At 44.0% G+C, this 21,721-nt stretch overlaps 1 protein-coding gene across 2 annotated transcripts in view; it reads left to right on the top strand.

The window, feature by feature from the left end:
• Positions 1-838: 838 nt before the first annotated feature.
• The window catches only part of LOC126215243 (F-box/LRR-repeat protein 7-like), a 137,624-nt gene continuing 116,741 nt past the window's right edge, over positions 839-21,721 (top strand). For both annotated transcript variants that reach the window (XM_049941910.1, XM_049941909.1), the window contains exon 1: positions 839-910. The gene's annotated coding sequence lies outside the window, so the exon portion shown is untranslated. The remainder of the gene's footprint in view (positions 911-21,721) is intronic.

The raw sequence follows: 21,721 nt of genomic DNA, 5'->3' as shown, positions 1-21,721 counted from the left end.
GATGGTATGGGGTGCCATTGGTTACACGTCTCGGTCACCTCTTATTGGCGCTGACGGCACTTTCAACAGTGGACGTTACATTTCAGATGCGTTACGACCCGTGGTTCTACCCTTCATTCGATCCCTGCGAAACCCTACATTTCAGCAGGATAATGCACGACCACATGTTGCAGGTCCAGTACGGGCGTATCTGGATACAGAAAATGTTCGACTGCTGCCCTGGCCAGCACATTCTCCAGATCTCTCACCAAATGAAAACGTCTGGTCAATGGTGGCCGAGCAACTGGCTCGTCACAATACGCCAGTCACTACTCTTGATGAACTGTGGTATCGTGTTGAAGCTGCATGGTCAGCTGTACCTGTACACGCCATCCAAGCTCTGTTAGACTCAATGCCCAGGCGTATCAAGGCCGTTATTACGGCCAGAGGTGGTTGTTCTGTGTACTGATTTCTCAGGATCTATGCACCCAAATTGCATGAAAATGTAATCACATGTCAGTTCTAGTATAACATATTTGTCCAATGAATACCCGTCTATCATCTGCATTTCTTCTCGGTGTAGCAATCTTAATGGCCAGTAGTGTAAACTAACGGTTTCTTTTGCCATTCACACATTAATTTTGAACGATACGGCTCGAGGATGAAAAGAAATGTGAACTGGCTTCTCTTGCGTCAGGTCCCCAGCAGTTTATCTGTATTCGGCACAAAACGAACTTCCGTCACTCATGGAAGATAGTGTGATAGTGCCCGAAAACGTCGGAGGGAGTCATGTGATCGACACTGGATACGGGGTATAGATGTGCGATAGAGTGTGTAGCGGGAGGGCAGGAGAATATAAAGGAACGCGATTTTTCTAGCATGTTCATACCGGCGTTGTATTGCACTACCAGCGAGTCAGACGCGGCACTATGTAAGTTATCATTATTTCACAGTTTCCGTACTGAGAGTGTAATTTTTTCACTGGTCAACGTAAGTTAACCTACAGTAGGTGACCGTATTATTAGGAGCAGTAGTCAGACTTTTGCAATTTCTAGTTTAATGGTATTTTTCTGATAAATTGTTGGTTGTAGGTCTCTTATCTATTATTTATTTGTGTCAGTATTCTGTTGGGATCAGAAAAACAACAAAATATGCAGGTAAAATTATTTTTTTACATTCTGCAGAAGTAATATTTGCACTGACAAAAATTTAATACAGTAAATTTCAAAATTTACTGATGTCACTCTTTGCTGCAATAAGAGCTTCTATGCGTCGGGGCATGCTCTCTACACATTTATTTTTTTATTTTCTTGGATTTCGGAGTTACGATGCCATTCTCTGATGAGAGTTTGAAGCAGCCGGCGGCTAATGTTTGATGAATGTGTCTCCATTTTGCTCTCATAGACTCATGAAGCAAAATCCAAAGTATGAGTGTAATGGTTGGACTATGTGAGGAAGACGAGTGATAATAGTAATGATACTTGAAAAATGATTTAGTTTTTTGACCAAAACGCAGTCGAATCCTTTTGTTTTTACCCCTCAGAAAATCACGTTTGACCCCTTAGGATATAACTACCCCAGCTTGGGAACCACTGTTCTAGCAAAGCGGGAAGTATCCTATAGGTTCTGTTGGACACGTTGAGTCTGCGTGTTTCAAAACGTGTGACATAAATTGCCGAATAATTTCATTACATTGACTTAGGAGCTTAAATTTTTTACACCGCCAAAGAACCATAGACTTTAAGTATATGACACATACTTGAAATTCATTCACCAAACTGTTCTAGAGGAAAAAGTTCTTAACAGACGAAAGGGACAGACAGAGGGATATGAAAATGAAAAAACATATCGTGTGATACAATAATAAAGCAACGATTTTTCTGATTTTTACTTTACTTGTACTGTAAAACCTTGCTTCTTGCCAAATTTCATGTTTCTAGGTCACCTGGAAGTGCACTATAGGTTTTCATGAGTGAGTTTGCCAATACCAAAATATGTGACAGAAATGGTCGTATCTCTTTATTGTATTTACTTATAAGTTAAAAATTTTTACACCGACAGACGACCATAGACCTCAGTATGTGATATAAATTTCAATTTGATATTCCAACCTGTTCCAGAAAAGAAGGATCTTAACAGACGAATAGACACACAGACGGATGAAAATGACAAAAAAAATTTTCTCGTGTTATACAATTACAAGTTAACACTTTTCGGAACTTTCCCTTTACTTCTAGTATGAAACCTTGCTTCTTGCCAAATTCGACTATTCTCAAACCACGGGAAGCAATCTATAGGTTTTGATGAGTGACTTTTTGATTTACAAAATATGTGACATAAATGGCCGTATCTTTTGACTGAAATGACTTACGAACTTAAAAGTGTTTCACCGCCAAGAGACCATAGACGTTAATGTGTGACATAAATTTGACTTTGATACGTTTACCCGATCTTGAGAAAAAGGATTCTTAACAAACGGACAGACAGACAGCCAGACGGACAATATGGCGGTCCTATAAGCGTTCCGATTTTTCGGACTGAGCCAAGGAACCCTAAAAAGTGTCGGAGGTGTACAATTACCACATTTAAGTAATTTAGAATTTATTAATTTATGATTATGTGTCCTAAAAAAAGCAAGACAGATTAATCTGACATTTTATATATGAGATTTCATTAATAATTTTATACGTAAGTAACTACAAATCATAGAATTAATGTGACATTTGACTTTAAATTTGGGAAACTAATGTATCCATCATATAAGGTTCGATCGAAGTCGTTGCAGTTCTCACGGTGTGCTCAAGGTGTTTGTCTGAGATTTAGGTTCTACTTTTACTCCTTATGTGCTTTGCTCTTGAAAACAACTTTTCACATACGTACGGGCCTCCAAACAAAGATGACATTATGTAACACATGAGTGTGCAACGAGGGATATTTGTCTCTGGGCGGGAATTATTTGTAATAGTCGATGAGAGACACTAGATCAAATTTTTCCTTTCGTTGGTTGTCAGACTGCATCTCTACGCATTCCACCTGAAAATCTTCTGACAGTGTTTCTACGTTCTCGTGTGTTGTTTGTAAAATGTCCCGCAAAAACACAAAAATATTGATTTTTTTTTCGATATCCTGAAATCAGTTTTCAACTTCTTGCATCAAATCGAAAAGTTTGGCTGCGTATTTCATCCCGTCCTCAGGATTATGTTTGGCCAACGCGTCGAAATGAAAGAAACTCTTTGTACTTGTGCTTGCCATAATTTCAGTTTTATTTAGAATGCGTTTATTGTTTGAAACTTTGAACCGATAAGGAGGTTTCTACATTGAAAAAGCCTGTTTAAGTCACCTAAATGAACTGTCGAATCTACCAAAAATACTAAATCTACCTCCCTGCTGGCATCGTCAACTTCTGGTACAGATTTTGCTTCTGATATCATGAACGATTTGATTTCATAAGTTGTGCTATAAAATCTTTTTAACACCTGGCCTCGACTGAGCCACCTTCCTCCTGCGCAATATACGATATCCCCACAGTCAGCATCCAGACTTCTGATGGGAATTGACGATTGATTCAGTCCCGCAGGAAGTTAGCCCATGGGTTGTGAATGAAAAAATTGAATTGAATTTAAGCTTACCTTTTTGTACCGATCAACTTCACACGGAAGTAAAAAGATTTCGTGAAAGTACGTTGTAGAGACGTTCATGTTAAAATATGATTCTTATTTGTAGCAAAGGATATTATATCAAATCAAATCCGTTATAAGAAAACTACGATACCGTCAGATAGCAAACATTGGCAGTAACTGCACTCCACATGAACATTTCTAACTTTACCGACTTGTAGTGATCAGAACCATGGTGAAAAACGTTCTTCATCATAACCGTACAGACATAACATGGAAAATCCTTGTATTTTCATAAATTAGTTTCATTATACGTCTCTAAATCTCTAGTTTCTCAATTGTAACCGAAGTAGCCGTAAGATAACAGACAAACGCGTCTGTCAGATCGGCCGGTTATGAGAACGAGGCTGTAGGGTTTCAAGTACCGCACGGGCGGACGCAATTTGAGAATAGTATCGTGTGGCTGGAATATCAAATTGAAAATATCCAATTTGTCTTAACTTTTTTTATACAAACGAATTTTTTTCCGATCGTATTTTAGATGCTCAGTTCTTCGGACCTCTTGCGGCTGAGACCTACCTTCTCTTGTGGGGGAACCACATTTACTGAGGAGTCTTCCCGTAAATCGCAGTCTGGCATTTGCCTTACCCGTATTTAGATTTATGTGGTCGTTCCACCTTGAATCTCTCTATGCAAATTCTCGCCATTTCCCCTATGTCGGCAATGCAGATTTTCAAGGCATTCAAGTACTATTTCTGAACAAACTATTAAAGGTAGAACACTGAAACTTGGAAATGGAATTTCCAGTAACCGTTGGTTTAATATAGTGCAGATTCAGGCACATTGAATTTGTAGAGTTCTGTTGACATTTGTTTAAAAAATTGGCTTACAATTAAAGAACAGAAACTTCTTTTTGAGCCTGGACCAAAAGCAAAACACTTGCAAAGCGAAATGTGCATCTGTTTGTTAGTTTGTTGTCTTGGAACAACTGCAGAATACTTCAAGCTTCTATGACATATAGTTCTAAATAATGGTACGTATAGGGGAAAAATATACTTTTTAGAAAACTTGGTTTAAATTCTTATAGTTTTGTTTGTGTATTATTTACAAATTCTTGCAACACTATTTATGATTAATATTTTCCTGGTCCTTATTTAACGTCATGCGAATCGTAGGCATCTTCTCATTTATATTCGTAATTCTTGTTTGCTTCTTCACCTCTTTTGTGCAATTGAGTGCAGTTATGTCCGCTTTATGAATTCATGAAAAATCGATATTTCGTAACGCCAGTCTTGTGTTTGCACATGAATAGACTCCTAGTCTCTCCAGTACTGCAATTTTTCTTGATATGCCGTCATTAAAACGTAAAACAGTATCCAATACACCAAATTTTAAAGTTTGATGGTGTACAAACACCGTCTTTGGTAGTCGACCGCAAATTCCAGAATTCGAACTTTCATTGAGCATATCATCATTGGCACGGTTACTAAATACAGGTTTTATTGCGCACGTCACTGCTAGCGGAAAAGAGTGTTTATGCTCATAATTTTCGACAGAATATAATGATCATTTATACAGGGTGTTACAAAAAGGTACGGCCAAACTTTCAGGAAACATTCCTCACACACAAAGAAAGAAAATATGTTGTGTGGACATGTGCCCGGAAACGCTTACTTCCCATGTTAGAGCTCATTTTATCACTTTTCTTCAAATCACATTAATCATGGAATGGAAACACACAGCAACAGAACGTACCAGCGTGACTTCAAACACTTTGTTGCAGGAAATGTTCAAAATGTCCTCCGTTAGCGAGGATACATGCATCCACCCTCCGTCGCATGGAATCCCTGATGCGCTGATGCAGCCCTGGAGAATGGCGTATTGTATCACAGCCGTCCACAATACGAGTACGAAGAGTCTCTACATTTGGTACCGGGGTTGCGCAGACAAGAGCTTTCAAATGCCCCCATAAATGAAAGTCAAGAGGGTTGAGGTCAGGAGAGCGTGGAGGCCATGGAATTGGTCCGCCTCTACCAATCCATCGGTCACCGAATCTGTCGTTGAGAAGCGTACGAACACTTCGACTGAAATGTGCAGGAGCTCCATCGTGCATGAACCACATGTTGTGTCGTACTTGTAAAGGCACATGTTCTAGCAGTACAGGTGGAGTATCCCGTATGAAATCATGATAACGTGCTCCATTGAGCGTAGGTGGAAGAACATGGTGCTCAATCAAGACATCACCAACAATGCCTGCCCAAACGTTCACAGAAAATCTGTGTTGATGACGTGATTGCACAATTGCGTGCGGATTCTCGTCAGCCCATACATGTTGATTGTGAAAATTTACAATTTGATCACGTTGGAATGAAGCCTCATCCGTAAAGAGAACATTTGCACTGAAATGAGGATTGACACATTGTTGGATGAACCATTCGCAGAAGTGTACCTGTGGAGGCCAATCAGCTGCTGATAGTGCCTGCACACGCTGTACATGGTACGGAAACAACTGGTTCTCCCGTAGCACTCTCCATACAGTGACGTGGTCAACGTTACCTTGTACAGCAGCAACTTCTCTGACGCTGACATTAGGGTTATCGTCAACTGCACGAAGAATTGCCTCGTCCATTGCAGGTGTCCTTGTCGTTCTAGGTCTTCCCCAGTCGCGAGTCATAGGCTGGAATGTTCCGTGCTCCCTAAGAAGCCGATCAATTGCTTCGAACGTCTTCCTGCCGGGACACCTTCGTTCTGGAAATCTGTCTCGATACAAACTACCGCACCATGGCTATTGCACCGTGCTAATCCATACATCAAATGGGCATCTGCCAACTCCACATTTTTAAACATTGCACTGACTACAAATCCACGTTCGTGATGAACACTAACCTGTTGATGCTACGTACTGATGTGCTTGATGCTAGTACTGTAGAGCAATGAGTCGCATGTCAACACAAGCACCGAAGTCAACATTACCTTCCTTCAATTGGGCCAACTGGCGGTGAATCGAGGAAGTACAGTACATACTGACGAAACTAAAATGAGCTCTAACATGGAAATTAAGAGTTTCCGGACACATAACATCTTTTCTTTATTTGTGTGTGAGGAATGTTTCCTGAAAGTTGCAGCAACGTTAACGGATGTGTTGTGGGTCTTAATCGTTCCACCTTTAATCTCTCTGTGTGTACTTACGGAAAAAAATGGCCCCTGCGGCTCTTCTCATACTTTCTAAATAATTAAAGTTCCTTCTTATGGCTAACCGATAATAAGTTTGCAGCTTGTGTATTTCAGAATTAGTGAGATGTTCCTTTCCAAGATTTTTTTCCCAAGTTTTTTTATCGACAAACGACGTTCAAATATCACCTAGGTTAGAGGCTGGGAAACTACTGAAATATAAATCAGAGATGGTTACATCACGTGGAGACAGCACGAAGCCGTATGCCTGAAAACTAACAGGAACGAGGAAATCGCCGTGGACGTGCAACGTATTGTAAATCTGTCAATATCTCGAAAATAATTATCAGATTTTCCTGAAAGAGAGTACATTTTACACAAAAAATCTGCGGAACGTCTGAAATGACAAAAAAAGCAACAAATTTCGAGTTTTTGGTTCCATGAAGAGCATGTTCCTCTTAAGAGCTGTCACTTCTTCCAGTGTTTGCTCTGCAATAGTGTATTCATGCAATAATTATTGTTTGTGTCTATTTAAGATCAATTCGGTACATTTGTTTATGTTGACGGTCACCTGACAATCCCTGTACCAAGTGTTGGCCCTCTGAGCGTATTCCTGTATTCCACTACAAGCGTCGCGGCTTTCCTGTATACAACAGCATCCTCTGTGATGAGCCTCGTAGATCTTCCGACGTTATCTGCTACGCCATTTACGAATATTGAGAAAAGTGATCGTCATATAACACTCCCTTAGGGTAAGCCCAAAGATGTTAGGTTGCTGCATAAGTTCGCAGCGTTTTGATTTTACATGTTGGTATTCCAGTTGCAACGGATTTGTTAACCGATTGTCATTTTTTATTTGTAGTTCACTGTTACTGTTTGAGTTTATACATCGTCACTTTGTCATTTGAAGATATACACTACTGCCCATTAAAATTGCTACACCAAGAAGAAATGCAGATGATAAATGGGTATTCATTGGACAAATATGTTATACTATAACTGACATATGATTACATTTTCACGCAGTTTCGGTGCATAGATACTGAGAAATCAGTACACAGAACAACCACCTCTGGCCGTAATAACGGCCTTGATACGCCTGGGCATTGAGTCTAACAGAGCTTGGATGGCGTGTACAGGTACAGCTGCCCATGCAGCTTCAACACGATACCACACTTGATAAAGAGTAGTCACTGGCGTATTGTGACGAGCCAGTTGCTCGGCCACCATTGACCAGACGTTTTCAATTGGTGAGAGATCTGGAGAATGTGCTGGCCAGAGCAGCAGTCGAACATTTTCTGTATCCAGAAAGACCCGTACAGGACCTGCAACATGCGGTCGTGCATTATCCTACTGAAATGTAGGGTTTCGCAGGGATCGAATGAAAGGTTGAGCCACGGGTCGTATCTGAAATGTAACGTCCACTGTTCAAAGTGCCGTCAATGCGAACTAGAGGTGACCGAGACGTGTAACCAATGGCACCCCATGCTATCACGCCGGGTGATACGCCAGTATGGCGATGACGAATACACGCTTCCAGTGTGCGTTCACCGCGATGTCTTCAAACATGGATGCGACCATCGTGATGCTGTAAACAGAACCTGGATTCATCCGATAAAATGACGTTTCGCCATTCGTGCACCTAGGTTCGTCGTTGAGTACACCATCGCAGGCGCTCCTGTCTGTGATGCAGCGTCATGGGTAACCGCAGCCATGGTCTCCGAGCTGATAGTCCATGCTGCTGCAAACGTCGTCGAACTGTTCATGCAGATGGTTGTTGTCTTGCAAACGTCCCCATCTGTTGACTCAGGGATCGAGACGTGGCTGCACGATCCGTTACAACCATGCGGATAAGATGCCTGTCATCTCGACTGCTAGTGATACGAGGCCGTTGGGATCCAGCACGGCGTTCCGCATTACCCTCATGAACCCACCGATTCCATATTCTGCTAACAGTGATTGGATCTCGACCAACGCGAGCAGCAATGTCGCTATACGATAAACCGCAATCGCGATAGGCTACAATCCGACCTTTATCAAAGTCGGAAACGTGATGGTACGCGTTTCTCCTCCTTACACGACGCATCACAACAACGTTTCACCAGGCAACGCCGGTCAACTGCTGTTTGTATATAAGAAATCGGTTGGAGACTTTCCTCATGTCAGCACGATGTAGGTGTCGCCACTGGCGCCAACCTTGTGTGAATGCTCTGAAAAGCTAATCATTTGCATATCACAGGCTCTTCTTCCTGTCGGTTAAATTTCGTGTCTGTAGCACGTCATCTCCGTGGTGTAGCAATTGTAATGGGCAGTAGTGTACTTCCGGATCGTAATAAAGTTATTTTGCCGATCTAGTACGTTGTAGGTGTTGCCACCGGCGCCAACCTTGTGTGAACGCTCTGAAAAGCATATCACAGCATCTTCTTGCTGTCGGTTAATTTTCGCGTCTGTAGCACGTCATCTTCGTGGTGTAGCAATTTTAATGGCCAGTAGTGTAGTAGCAAGTGGAGCTGTGAACGTGAGAAAATGGAGAGTCAATTGGAGAAATCGGAACATTCCTGACATGTTCTTCCGTTTGAGGTCAATAGAGAGGTGGCAGCAGCAGAGGCAGCCAGAAGCATTTGTGCCCTTTATGGGGAAAACGCCGATGGACAAAGCAAAGCAAAAAAAATGGTTTTCTCGTTTTAAGGGAGATCGTTCTCATATTACTGACTCTCCTTGCTCAGAAAGACGTTTGAGGTTTGACGAAGATCGTTTAAACGCATTAATCCACAATGATCCACTCATTCTACTCGCGAACTGGCAAATGTGGTGAACTGGGGTCATACCACCATCGTGCGACACTTTCACGCAATGAGAATTCAAAACTCTGGTGTACGGGTACCGCAAGTTCTATGCCAAAATCACAAACATCAGCGGCTTGCCATATGTGCATTTCTGGTTGCTCGTCATCAACTGACTCGTGAACAACGCCGACCATTCCTATCCAGTATCGTTACTGGCGACGAGAAATGGTGTTTTTATGTTAACATATCTACATCTACATCCATACTCCGCAAGCCACCTGACGGTGCGTGGCGGAGGGTACCCTGAGTACCTCTATCGGTTCTCCCTTCTATTCCAGTCTCGTATTGTTCGTGGAAAGAAGGATTGTCGCTATGCATCTGTGTGGGCTCTAATCTCTCTGATTTTATCCTCATGGTCTCTTCGCGAGATATACGTAGGAGGGAGCAACATACTGCTTGACTCTTCAGTGAAGGTATGTTCTCGAAACTTCAACAAAAGCCAGTACCGAGGTACTGAGCGTCTCTCCTGCAGAGTCTTCCACTGGAGTTTATCTATCATCTCCGTAACGCTTTCGCGATTACTAAATGATCCTGTAACGAAGCGCGCTGATCTCCGTTGGATCTTCTCTATCTGTTCTATCAACCCTATCTGGTACGGATCCCACACTGCTGAGCAGTATTCAAGCAGTGGGCGAACAAGCGTACTGTAACCTACTTCCTTTGTTTTCTGATTACACTTCCTTAGGATTCTTCCAATGAATCTCAGTCTGGCATCTGCTTTACCGACGATCAACTTTATATGATCATTCCATTTTAAATCTCTCCTAATGCGTACTCCCAGATAATTTATGGAATTAACTGCTTCCAGTTGCTGACCTGCTATTTTGTAGCCAAATGATAAGGGATCTATCTTTCTATGTATTCGCAGCACATTACACTTGTCTACATTGAGATTCAATTGCCATTCCCTGCACCCTGCGTCAATTCGCTGCAGATCCTCCTGCATTTCAGTACAATTTTCCATTGTTACAACCTCTCGATACACCACAGCATCATCTGCAAAAAGCCTCAGTGAACTTCCAATGTCATCCACCAAGTCATTTATGTATTTTGTGAATAGCAACGGTCCTACGACACTCCCCTGCGGCACACTTGAAATCACTCTTACTTCGGAAGACTTCTCTCCATTGAGAATGAGAGGAGAATATGGGGAAAAAGGTATAGTTGAGTCCAAACAGAACAGCAACTTCCCGTGCAAAGACCTGAGTACATCCACAAAAGATAACATTTTGTACATGGTGGAACACCAACTCTTTGGCGTACTATGGATTGCTTCCCGTATCACTGCTGAAACTTATTGTCAACAACTGCGACGTCTTGCTGGTGCTATTCAAGAGCAACGACCAGAGGGACTGCGTGAAGTGATGTTACTCCACAATAACGCCACCCCGCATTCTCCTACCCTGATAAAAAAACTCCATACAGAATTAGGTTGGGAAATTATTCCGCTCCCACCTTATTCATGTGGTCTTGTGCCCTCAGATTTTCACCTTTTCCACTCTCTGTCGAACAACCTTCAAGTAACTACCTCTCCAGAGGAAAATAGGCTCCGAACATGGCTAGACGAGTTCTTCTCCACAAATTCACGTGATTTCTACAGTCCCGGAATCGACAAGTTACACCCAGTATTGGCAGACTGTTGAACAGTGAAGGTGAATATACACTGAAGAGCCAAAGAAACTGTAGACCTGCCTAATATCATGCAGGGCCCCCGCAAGCACGCAGGAAATGACACAACACGACGTGGCATGGACTCGACTAACGTCTGAAGTAGAGCTGGAGGGAACTGACACCTTGAATTCTACAGGATTATCCATAAATCGGTAAGGGGGCGTGGAGATCTCTTTTGAACGGCACTTTGGAAGGCATCCCAGGTAGGCTGATTAAGGTTCATGTCTTCACTCTGTAGCAATTCTGGATGTGTGGAGTGTCGTATTGTCCCGCCGGAATTGCCCAAGTCCGTCGAAACGCACGATGGACATGAATGGATGCAGATGATCAGAGAAATGCTTACGTACGCGTCACCTGTCATAGTCGTATCTAGACGTATCAGGTTTCCCCTATCACTCCATCTGTAGACACTCGACACCATTACAGAGCCTCCACCAGCTTGAACAGTCCCCTGCTGATATGCAGAGTACACGGATTCTTGAGGTTGTCTCCATACCTGTACACGTCCATCCGCTCGATACAATTTGAAACGAGGGTCGTTCGACCAGGCAACATGTTTCTAGTCATCAACAGTCCAATGTCGGTGTTGACAGACCCAGACAAGGCGTAAAGCTTCGTGTCGTGCAGTCATCAAGGGTACACGAGTGGGCCTCCGGCTCTGTAAGCCCATATCGATGATCCTTCGTTGAGTGGTTCGCACGCTGACACTTGTTGATGGCCCAGCACTGAAATCTGCAGCAATTTGCGGAAGTGTTGCACTTCTGTCTCGTTGAACGATTCTCTTCGGTCGTCGTTGGTCCTGTTCTTGCAGGATCATTTTCCGGGCGCAGTGATGTCGGAGATTTGATGTTTTACCGGATTGTTGATATTCACGGTACACCCATGAAATGGTGGTCTGGGAAAATCCTCACTTCATCGTTATCTCGGAGATGCTGTGTCCCATCGCTCGTGCGCCGACTGTATCACCACGTTCACTTAAATCTTGATAAGCTGCCATTGTAGCAAAATAACCGACATAACACCTTCGCCAGATACTTACTGTCTTATATAGGCGTTGCCTGTTTACATATCTCTGTATTTGAATACGCACGTGTATACCAGTTTCTTTGGCGCTTCAGTGTATTATTGATGAAGAAAGTCTCCGTTACGTGTATCTGTTGCCTTTATTAAACTTGTGGAAAAATCTACGAACCGATTCACAAACCCAATACTTTTACAACTGAAGCTCTCTTTCTCTCTCTCTCTTCCTCTCCCTCTGGCTCTCTCCCTCTCCCCGATAAATCTGATAAGGACGATATTTTGCTCTCTATTTGCTACCAGCTCTTCAGTTCAGTCTCAAAGCTGCTGATATACCGTACGCTCTTATTTTGTTCATTAGGTAACAGTGTGGAAATGTATCGGATTGTTTCCAGAAGTGAAAGAACATGGCATCTACCTGGATGCCTGTATTTACCGCTTGTTGGGTCACGTGGACGAACAGTGCGAGCTGGGTTTTCGCCATGCTGATTCCTACAGAGGAGGTTTCCAGGCTCCAGAAACCTTATAATACGCGATCAGAAAACAAATCCTAAAATTCCTCAACATAATATCAGTGTCGTAGACGTTTAATTGTACTTGGCAGTTTGACGACCCTTTTTGAAAACGGGAATGGCGTGCGCGTTTTTCCGGTAGACAGATGAGCAAGCTGTTTCGCATATTCTATGTAGATCGTATAGTTGTTCCGTCAAGTCCAACGACCTTCCCTCCACTGACAGATTTATATTGCTTTTCGCTCCCGTGATCACTTAATTCGGTGTCTGTCATTCTGACGTTCGTGTTACGACTGAAAGGAGGAACGGCTGTACAATCTTCACCACTGAAACAATTTTGGAGAAAGGAATTTAGTATTTAGGTATTCTTTCTGTCATTCTCTGTTTCGATACACTGAAAAGTCAAAGAAACTGGTACACGTGCCTAATATATCCAAACGGCTAATCCAGTTCATGGTTTATTGTCCGCTATCCAAGTTGCAGGTTGCATGGCTTCCAGGGGTAACAAAAATTTCATTTTAACATTTCGTGTAATTATTGACCGAATTCAAAAACATAAAATTCTTCATAATGTTGTCATTAACGTGTTAAATCTTATGTTAAAAGTTTAACGAAGTACGACAAGCATTACAGTTAGAAAGTACGTATACGTCTAGGGCAGCCTATCTCACGATGCGCAGATACCCACAATATATTCATTCAGTATTTCAAAATGAGAGTACTTAGTGACATCCAACTGAACGTAAAAAGTTTTCCGTTTAGCCCTGACCACTGCCCATTTGAATAGCTATTCGATCATATGCCGTATTGTAACTATGTGTCACTATGTTAAGCAAGGTTTGAACCACTATCAGGACATGCTGCCCAGGCACATTGTCCGAAACGATAAAGTCCTTTTGCAAAAGATGTTAATTGGGCTGAAAATTAATGTTCAGCTACTCGCACTATTTGTATGTGCACCGTTCAGATTTTACGCGCGAATACGTGCAAAAACCACGTTTTTCTGGAAGGATTTAGAAGCGTGCCACTTATGTAATTTAAACCTGTGCGAATCGGTTCAAACTTTGCACCAAGGTAGGTAAATGAATAAACTAAAAAGTAACAAGAATCCGTTGTCGAGATACAATGGTTTAAAGTTGGGCTAAATGTAGCAAGTGAACTGAATGGGCTGAAACTGTTTAAAGAGATTCAAACATACAAAAATGCGTTCGTACATCAAATTGAAAACCCGCTTTAAAAAATCTAGCTTCATTCGGATTCTATGTGTAAAAGAACGTTTTGTGAGGTTTTTATTACTCACACCACTTCTATTTTTCAAATTAAGTGCAAAAAGCACGTTTCTCTGGGAGGTTTTTGAAAAGCAACACTTATGTACTTTAAACTTTTACGAATCGTCTCAAACATGCACTGGGGTACATAAATGCTTTAAGTCAAAATGTAATTCTGTAATCCAGTAATCTTTATCCGTTGTCGAGATGAAACGGTTTAAAGTCGAAGTAAATGTAGTGGGTCCCTCCCGTCGGAGGTTCGAGTCCTGCCTCGGGCATGGGTGTGTGTGTTGTTCTTAGCATTAAGTTAGTTTAAGTAGTGTGTAAGTCTAGGGACCGATGACCTAAGCAGTTTGGTCCATTAGGAATTCACACACATTTGAACATTTAAGTGAAGTGCGTAAACTCCACTCCTACTTGAACTACCGAGCGAGGTGGCGCAGTGGTTAGACACTGGACTCGCATTCGGGAGGACGACGGTTCAATCCCGCGTCCGGCCATCCTGATTTAGGTTTTCCGTGATTTCCCTAAATCATTCCAGGCAAATGCCGGGATGGTTCCTCTGAAAGGGCACGGCCGACTTCCTTCCCTAATCCGATGAGACCGATGACCACGCTGTCTGGTCTCCTTCCCCAAAAAACCAACCAACCTACTTGAACTGAATGTGCAGAAACGGTTTAAAATGATTCAAAGCAATAACAAATGCATTCTTACAATAAAATCGAAACCTTGTTTTCAAAAATTTAGCTTCATTTGGATTTACATGCAAGAAACACATTTTTGTAATTTTTTTTTGCGCATGCCACTTATACGATGGTTGCCCAGAAAGTAATGCACCACACTTTTTTTCTTCAACAATTATTTATTGAACATAACGAGAATAACACAAATGAAAGAATAGTGTTTTATCTACACACCCTATTTTTCCATGTAATCTCCATCCCGTACTATGGTCTTCCTCCAGCGCGAAACAAGGGCGTGTATGCCCTGTCGGTACCAATCCTTGTCCTGGTGGTGGAGCCAGTGCTTCACTGTGTGAATCACCACCTCGTCTTCCTCAGAGTGTCTTCCACGAATGGCTTCTTTTAATGGCCCAAACAAGTGGAAGTCCGAGGGGGCTAGGTCAGGGCTTTTGGGTGGATGGAGTAACGCTGTCCGGCCCTGTTTCGCGATGTGTTCAGCAGTCCTCAGACTTGTGTGGGGCCGAGTGTTATCGTGTTGCAGCAAAACATCTCCTGTGTCGCTGTGGTGCCGAAGCCGCCTGAAGCGTGTCTTGAGTTGTGTCGATGTGTTGACATATGCTTCTGAATTAATGGTACAGCCTCTTGGCATCACATCAATGAGAATCACACCTTCACAGTCCCAGAACACGGTGATAATGACCTTACCAGCGGAAGTAGTTGCTTTGAATTTTTTCATCTGTGGGGAGTGAGAATGGCGCCATTCCATCGACTATCGTTATATATCGGGCTCAAAATACTGAATATGGGTTTTGTTGTGACTTGGCACGACAGCCAAGCCACTAGGAGGAAGCCGAAAGGCACGCGTTTAAGCTCACGCAGGCTGGCGTGAGGTCTGGAACAGGTAAAGTAATTATACTAGCAAAAAAAGGTACGTAGCTTCTGGAATACTTAACTTTAATCCATAATTGGTGAACATCGGTCTGACGGTACATGCATCACAAGATAAATAGCAAATGATAATGGCGCCTTGCTAGGTCGTAGCAAATGACGTAGCTGAAGGCTATGCTAACTATCGTATCGGCAAATCAGAGCGTATTTTGTCAGTGAACCATCGCTAGCAAAGTCGGCTGTACAACTGGGGCGAGTGCTAGGAAGTGTCTCTAGACCTGCCGTGTGGCGGCGCTCGGTCTGCAATCACTGACAGTGGCGACACGCGGGTCCGACGTATACTAACGGACCGCGGCCGATTTAAAGGCTACCACCTAGCAAGTGTGGTGTCTGACGGTGACACCACAGGTTTCGTCACCTGTCACGATCTGGGACAAGAAGGGCTCCCTCTCAGGTTGAAAAAGTTGCAACAAATCAAGACAAATGCGATTTGTGATCCACCGCGGAACCGATCTTGCACACACTTAGGAATACCCAAGAGTGCGGATAATTGCGTCCACAGTTCCTTTGCCGACTGACGGATACAGCGCCGACTGGCGAGTCGTAATGCGTCTGTCCTCGTGGACGACATCAGCTCGCTGCAACATGTCAGGTGTGACAGCCGTGGATGGTCTCCCCAACCGCTGAAAATCGTGGAGCTCCGCCGAACCGCCTTCTGGTGACCTCACCCTCCGTGCCCAGCGACTAACTGAACTTCTGTCGACAGCAGATGCTCCATAGACTGTGCACAAGCGTTCGTGAATATTCCCCACAGCGTCTTTCTCGGCAGTGAGAAATTCAATGACAGCAAGGCACATGATCTACAGACGCCATTTTGAAACTGTCCTACAGCTACGCTATCTGTCGGAAGTGACGGAAACTTGGCGCGCTCACTCAGGAGACTTCAAATCATATAACATACTTAACTAAACTGTGAATTTTAACTTTCAAAATCTTTTCTTAAAGAATTTACTTTATTTACTGGCGATTCATCAAGAACATTGACACATTTAATCACACTAGGTGAGCGTGGAAGTAGTTGCCAGGAAGTAAATGATGGAAAATTACTTTTAACAAATATGAATTTATTCCTAAAAGCCTTTTCAAAACAGATTCAAAATTATAAGCAGAAAAGCACCCTCGAAATATCAAGTTACAGTTTTCTTTAGAGGCAAAGAACAATATTAACAGTAGGAGCCTTCGGGCTGAGAAGCTTGCCTCCTCCCTCTCAACATGGCCGTGGTCATGACCGCTCACAACAACCTCTGAAAGACTACGCTGGTGCAAATCTGCAGCACACCAGATTACTTTAAACAAAAATTTTTAACAACTCACACAAAAATGTAAACTATACACCCTGTAAGAGGAATGGAAATGGTACAACCCTCAAATTATTTGCCACCGAAAGTGCAATTTTTTTAAAGGACTCTTACGGTGGAAGTGTGGCAAGCTTATAACCTAAAATAATTATTTAAATAAAACTCATAAACTGCAGACCTACATAAAATGTACAACATGCTCTACATGACACATATACCACCTCGTACGATGATAAGCAAGATAGAAACACATTTCAAGAATTCGACCTTCAAGCAATAAATGCGTTAACACCGAATCCGACAAACATGACAGAGGCAGCTATTAACGTACGGCAGCCCGACAGACAGACAGACAGACAGACACTAACTGCCAAACAAATGCGGACGAGAGACAGACGAGCAAGCTGGAGACGAGAGACTGACCACGAACACAAGAAGAATTTAACAAGTAAATGAAACAACATATCACCAATCACTTAACATTTAATAAACTGCGATTTCTCAAGAAGACCTGGCGCAGCACCCCCAAATCGCTCTCCCGAACCGTCCGCTGCCAGCCGCTTCAACGGACGCAGGAAGGCGCGCCGATCTCCCGTCTCACGGCGTCGCAGCTCGCCCCGGCCAGACCGATGTCGTGGGTTGACTCCTGTTGCTCTCGTGTCGGCCGCGAAGCCACTACCCCTCGCTATACGGCGCGGCCCACTGGACTCACGTGGCGACCTCACATGCGCCGACGCTCAAGACGGACAAATCATCTTGTGTCCCAGCGCGCGACCGATCAACCGATCGGTGCAACCGCCAATGACCATTTCCTGAGCAAGCTCGCGCAGACTGGCGGCCTAACACATACTAGCTCTCTGGACGACTGCGCCACACTGGGCCGGCTGACCAACTGACTAGACTCGCCTCGACTGACCGACTCACCCCTTGGCTGACCAACTGCCTCCGACTGATTTCACGCGACTAACCGACTGCCGAGCTCATAGCGCCCCTTAAATGCACGTGAACAGGCAACCTTCCCCCTTTCCCACCAGAGGGAGACACCACAGCTGCGACTGCCACAGCGGCGCCACCGCCAGAAACGGAGGGCGACTGCTTCACGCTACGCGCTGCGGCGCGCTTTTCAAAACAGCAAATTTTACTATGGCTCAGTAACGTTTCGCATTCGTAGCATTGTTTTCGGCTGAGAAAAAAGAAAAATGCAGTGCATTACTTTCTGGGCAACCCTCGTATGTTTCAAACTTGTGCGAATCGGTTCCAGTTTTGTAAGAAGGGAAACAAATACATACACTCCTGGAAATTGAAATAAGAACACCGTGAATTCATTGTCCCAGGAAGGGGAAACTTTATTGACACATTCCTGGGGTCAGATACATCACATGATCACACTGACAGAACCACAGGCACATAGACACAGGCAACAGAGCATGCACAATGTCGGCACTAGTACAGTGTATATCCACCTTTCGCAGCAATGCAGGCTGCTATTCTCCCATGGAGACGATCGGAGAGATGCTGGATGTAGTCCTGTGGAACGGCTTGCCATGCCATTTCCACCTGGCGCCTCAGTTGAACCAGCGTTCGTGCTGGACGTGCAGACCGCGTGAGACGACGCTTCATCCAGTCCCAAACATGCTCAATGGGGGACAGATCCGAAGATCTTGCTGGCCAGGGTAGTTGACTTACACCTTCTAGAGCACGTTGGGTGGCACGAGATACATGCGGACGTGCATTGTCCTGTTGGAACAGCAAGGTCCCTTGCCGGTCTAGGAATGGTAGAACGATGGGTTCGATGACGGTTTGGATGTACCGTGCACTATTCAGTGTCCCCTCGACGATCACCAGTGGTGTACGGCCAGTGTAGGAGATCGCTCCCCACACCATGATGCCGGGTGTTGGCCCTGTGTGCCTCGGTCGTATGCAGTCCTCATTGTGGCGCTCACCTGCACGGCACCAAACACGCATACGACCATCATTGGCACCAAGGCAGAAGCGACTCTCATCGCTGAAGACGACACGTCTCCATTCGTCCCTCCATTCACGCCTGTCGCGACACCACTGGAGGCGGGCTGCACGATGTTGGGGCGTGAGCGGAAGACGGCCTAACGGTGTGCGGGACCGTAGCCCAGCTTCATGGAGACGGTTGCGAATGGTCCTCGCCGATACCCCAGGAGCAACAGTGTCCCTAATTTGCTGGGAAGTGGCGGTGCGGTCCCCTACGGCACTGCGTAGGATCCTACGGTCTTGGCGTGCATCCGTGCGTCGCTGCGGTCCGGTCCCAGATCGACGGGCGCGTGCACCTTCCGCCGACCACTGGCGACAACATCGATGTACTGTGGAGACCTCACGCCCCACGTGTTGAGCAATTCGGCGGTACGTCCACCCGGCCTCCCGCATGCCCACTATACGCCCTCGCTCAAAGTCCGTCAACTGCACATACGGTTCACGTCCACGCTGTCGCGGCATGCTACCAGTGTTAAAGACTGCGATGGAGCTCCGTATGCCACGGCAAACTGGCTGACACTGACGGCGGCGGTGCACAAATGCTGCGCAGCTAGCGCCATTCGACGGCCAACACCGCGGTTCCTGGTGTGTCCGCTGTGCCGTGCGTGTGATCATTGCTTGTACAGCCCTCTCGCAGTGTCCGGAGCAAGTATGGTGGGTCTGACACACCGGTGTCAATGAGTTCTTTTTTCCATTTCGAGTGTATATTACAGTGAAGGATCGTCCTGTTGTTTTGTGAAGGCTTTATCCGATACCAGGATGTGAGAACATGGTTCGGAAGAATATTGTTGTTGTTGTTGTGGTCTTCAGTCCTGAGACTGGTTTGATGCAGCTCTCCATGCTACTCTATCCTGTGCAAGCTTCTTCATCTCCCAGTACCTACTGCAACCTACATCCTTCTGAATCTGCTTAGTGTATTGATCTCTTGGTCTCCCTCTACGATTTTTACCCTCCACGCTGCCCTCCAATGCTAAATTTGTGATCCCTTGATGCCTCAAAACATGTCCTACCAACCGATCCCTTCTTCTAGTCAAGTTGTGCCACAAACTTCTCTTCTCTCCAATCCTATTCAATACCTCCTCATTAGTTACGTGATCTACCCACCTTATCTTCAGCATTCTTCTGTAGCACCACATTTCGAAAGGTTCTATTCTCTTCTTGTCCAAACTAGTTATCGTCCATGTCTCACTTCCATACATGGCTACACTCCATACAAATACTTTCAGAAACGACTTCCTGACACCTAAATCTATACTCGATGTTAACAAATTTCTCTTCTTGAGAAACGCTTTCCTTGCCATTGCCAGTCTACATTTTATATCCTCTCTACTTCGACCATCATCGGTTATTTTACTCCCTAAATAGCAAAACTCCTTTACTACTTTAAGTGTCTCATTTCCTAATCTAATTCCCTCAGCATCACCCGACTTAATTTGACTACATTCCATTATCCTCGTTTTGCTTTTGTTGATGTTCATCTTATATCCTCCTTTCAAGACACTGTCCATTCCGTTCAACTGCTCTTCCAAGTCCTTTGCTGTCTCTGACAGAATTACAATGTCATCGGCGAACCTCAAAGTTTTTACTTCTTCTCCATGAATTTTAATACCTACTCCGAATTTTTCTTTTGTTTCCTTTACTGCTTGCTCAATATACAGATTGAATAACATCGGGGAGAGGCTACAACCCTGTCTCACTCCTTTCCCAACCACTGCTTCCCTTTCATGCCCCTCGACTCTTATAACTGCCATCTGGTTTCTGTACAAATTGTAAATAGCCTTTCGCTCCCTGTATTTTACCCCTGCCACCTTCAGAATTTGAAAGAGAGTATTCCAGTCAACATTGTCAAAAGCTTTCTCTAAGTCTACAAATGCTAGAAACGTAGGTTTGCCTTTTCTTAATCTTTCTTCTAAGATAAGTCGTAAGGTCAGTATTGCCTCACGTGTTCCAACATTCCTACGGAATCCAAACTGATCTTCCCCGAGGTCAGCTTCTACCAGTTTTTCCATTCGTCTGTAAAGAATTCGCGTTAGTATTTTGCAGCTGTGACTTATTAAACTGATAGTTCGGTAATTTTCACATCTGCCAACACCTGCTTTCTTTGGGATTGGAATTATTATATTCTTCTTGAAATCTGAGGGTATTTCGCCTGTCTCATACATCGTGCTCACCAGATGGTAGAGTTTTGTCATGACTGGCTCTCCCGAGGCCATCAGTAGTTCTAGTGGAATGTTGTCTACTCCCGGGGCCTTGTTTCGACTCAGGTCTTTCAATGCTCTGTCAAACTCTTCACGCAGTATCTTATCTCCCATTTCGTCTTCATCTACATCCTCTTCCATTTCCATAATATTGTCCTCAAGTACATCTCCCTTGTATAAACCCTCTATATACTCCTTCCACCTTTCTACCTTCCCTTCTTTGCTTAGAACTGGGTTTCCATCTGAGCTCTTGATATTCATACAAGTGGTTCTCTTCTCTCCAAAGGTCTCTTTAATTTTCCTGTAGGCAGTATCTATCTTACCCCTAGTGAGACAAGCCTCTACATCCTTACATTTGTCCTCTAGCCATCCCTGCTTAGCCATTTTGCACTTCCTGTCGATCTCATTTTTGAGACGTTTGTATTCCTTTTTGCCTGCTTCATTTACTGCATTTTTATATTTTCTCCTTTCATCAATTAAATTCAATATTTCTTCTGTTACACAAGGAT

This window comes from Schistocerca nitens, chromosome 12 (assembly GCF_023898315.1).
Source record: "Schistocerca nitens isolate TAMUIC-IGC-003100 chromosome 12, iqSchNite1.1, whole genome shotgun sequence".
Classification (NCBI taxonomy): domain Eukaryota; kingdom Metazoa; phylum Arthropoda; class Insecta; order Orthoptera; family Acrididae; genus Schistocerca; species Schistocerca nitens.
The sequence above is the reverse complement of the archived record's forward strand: the minus strand, read 5'-3'. Positions and strand labels throughout refer to the sequence as shown.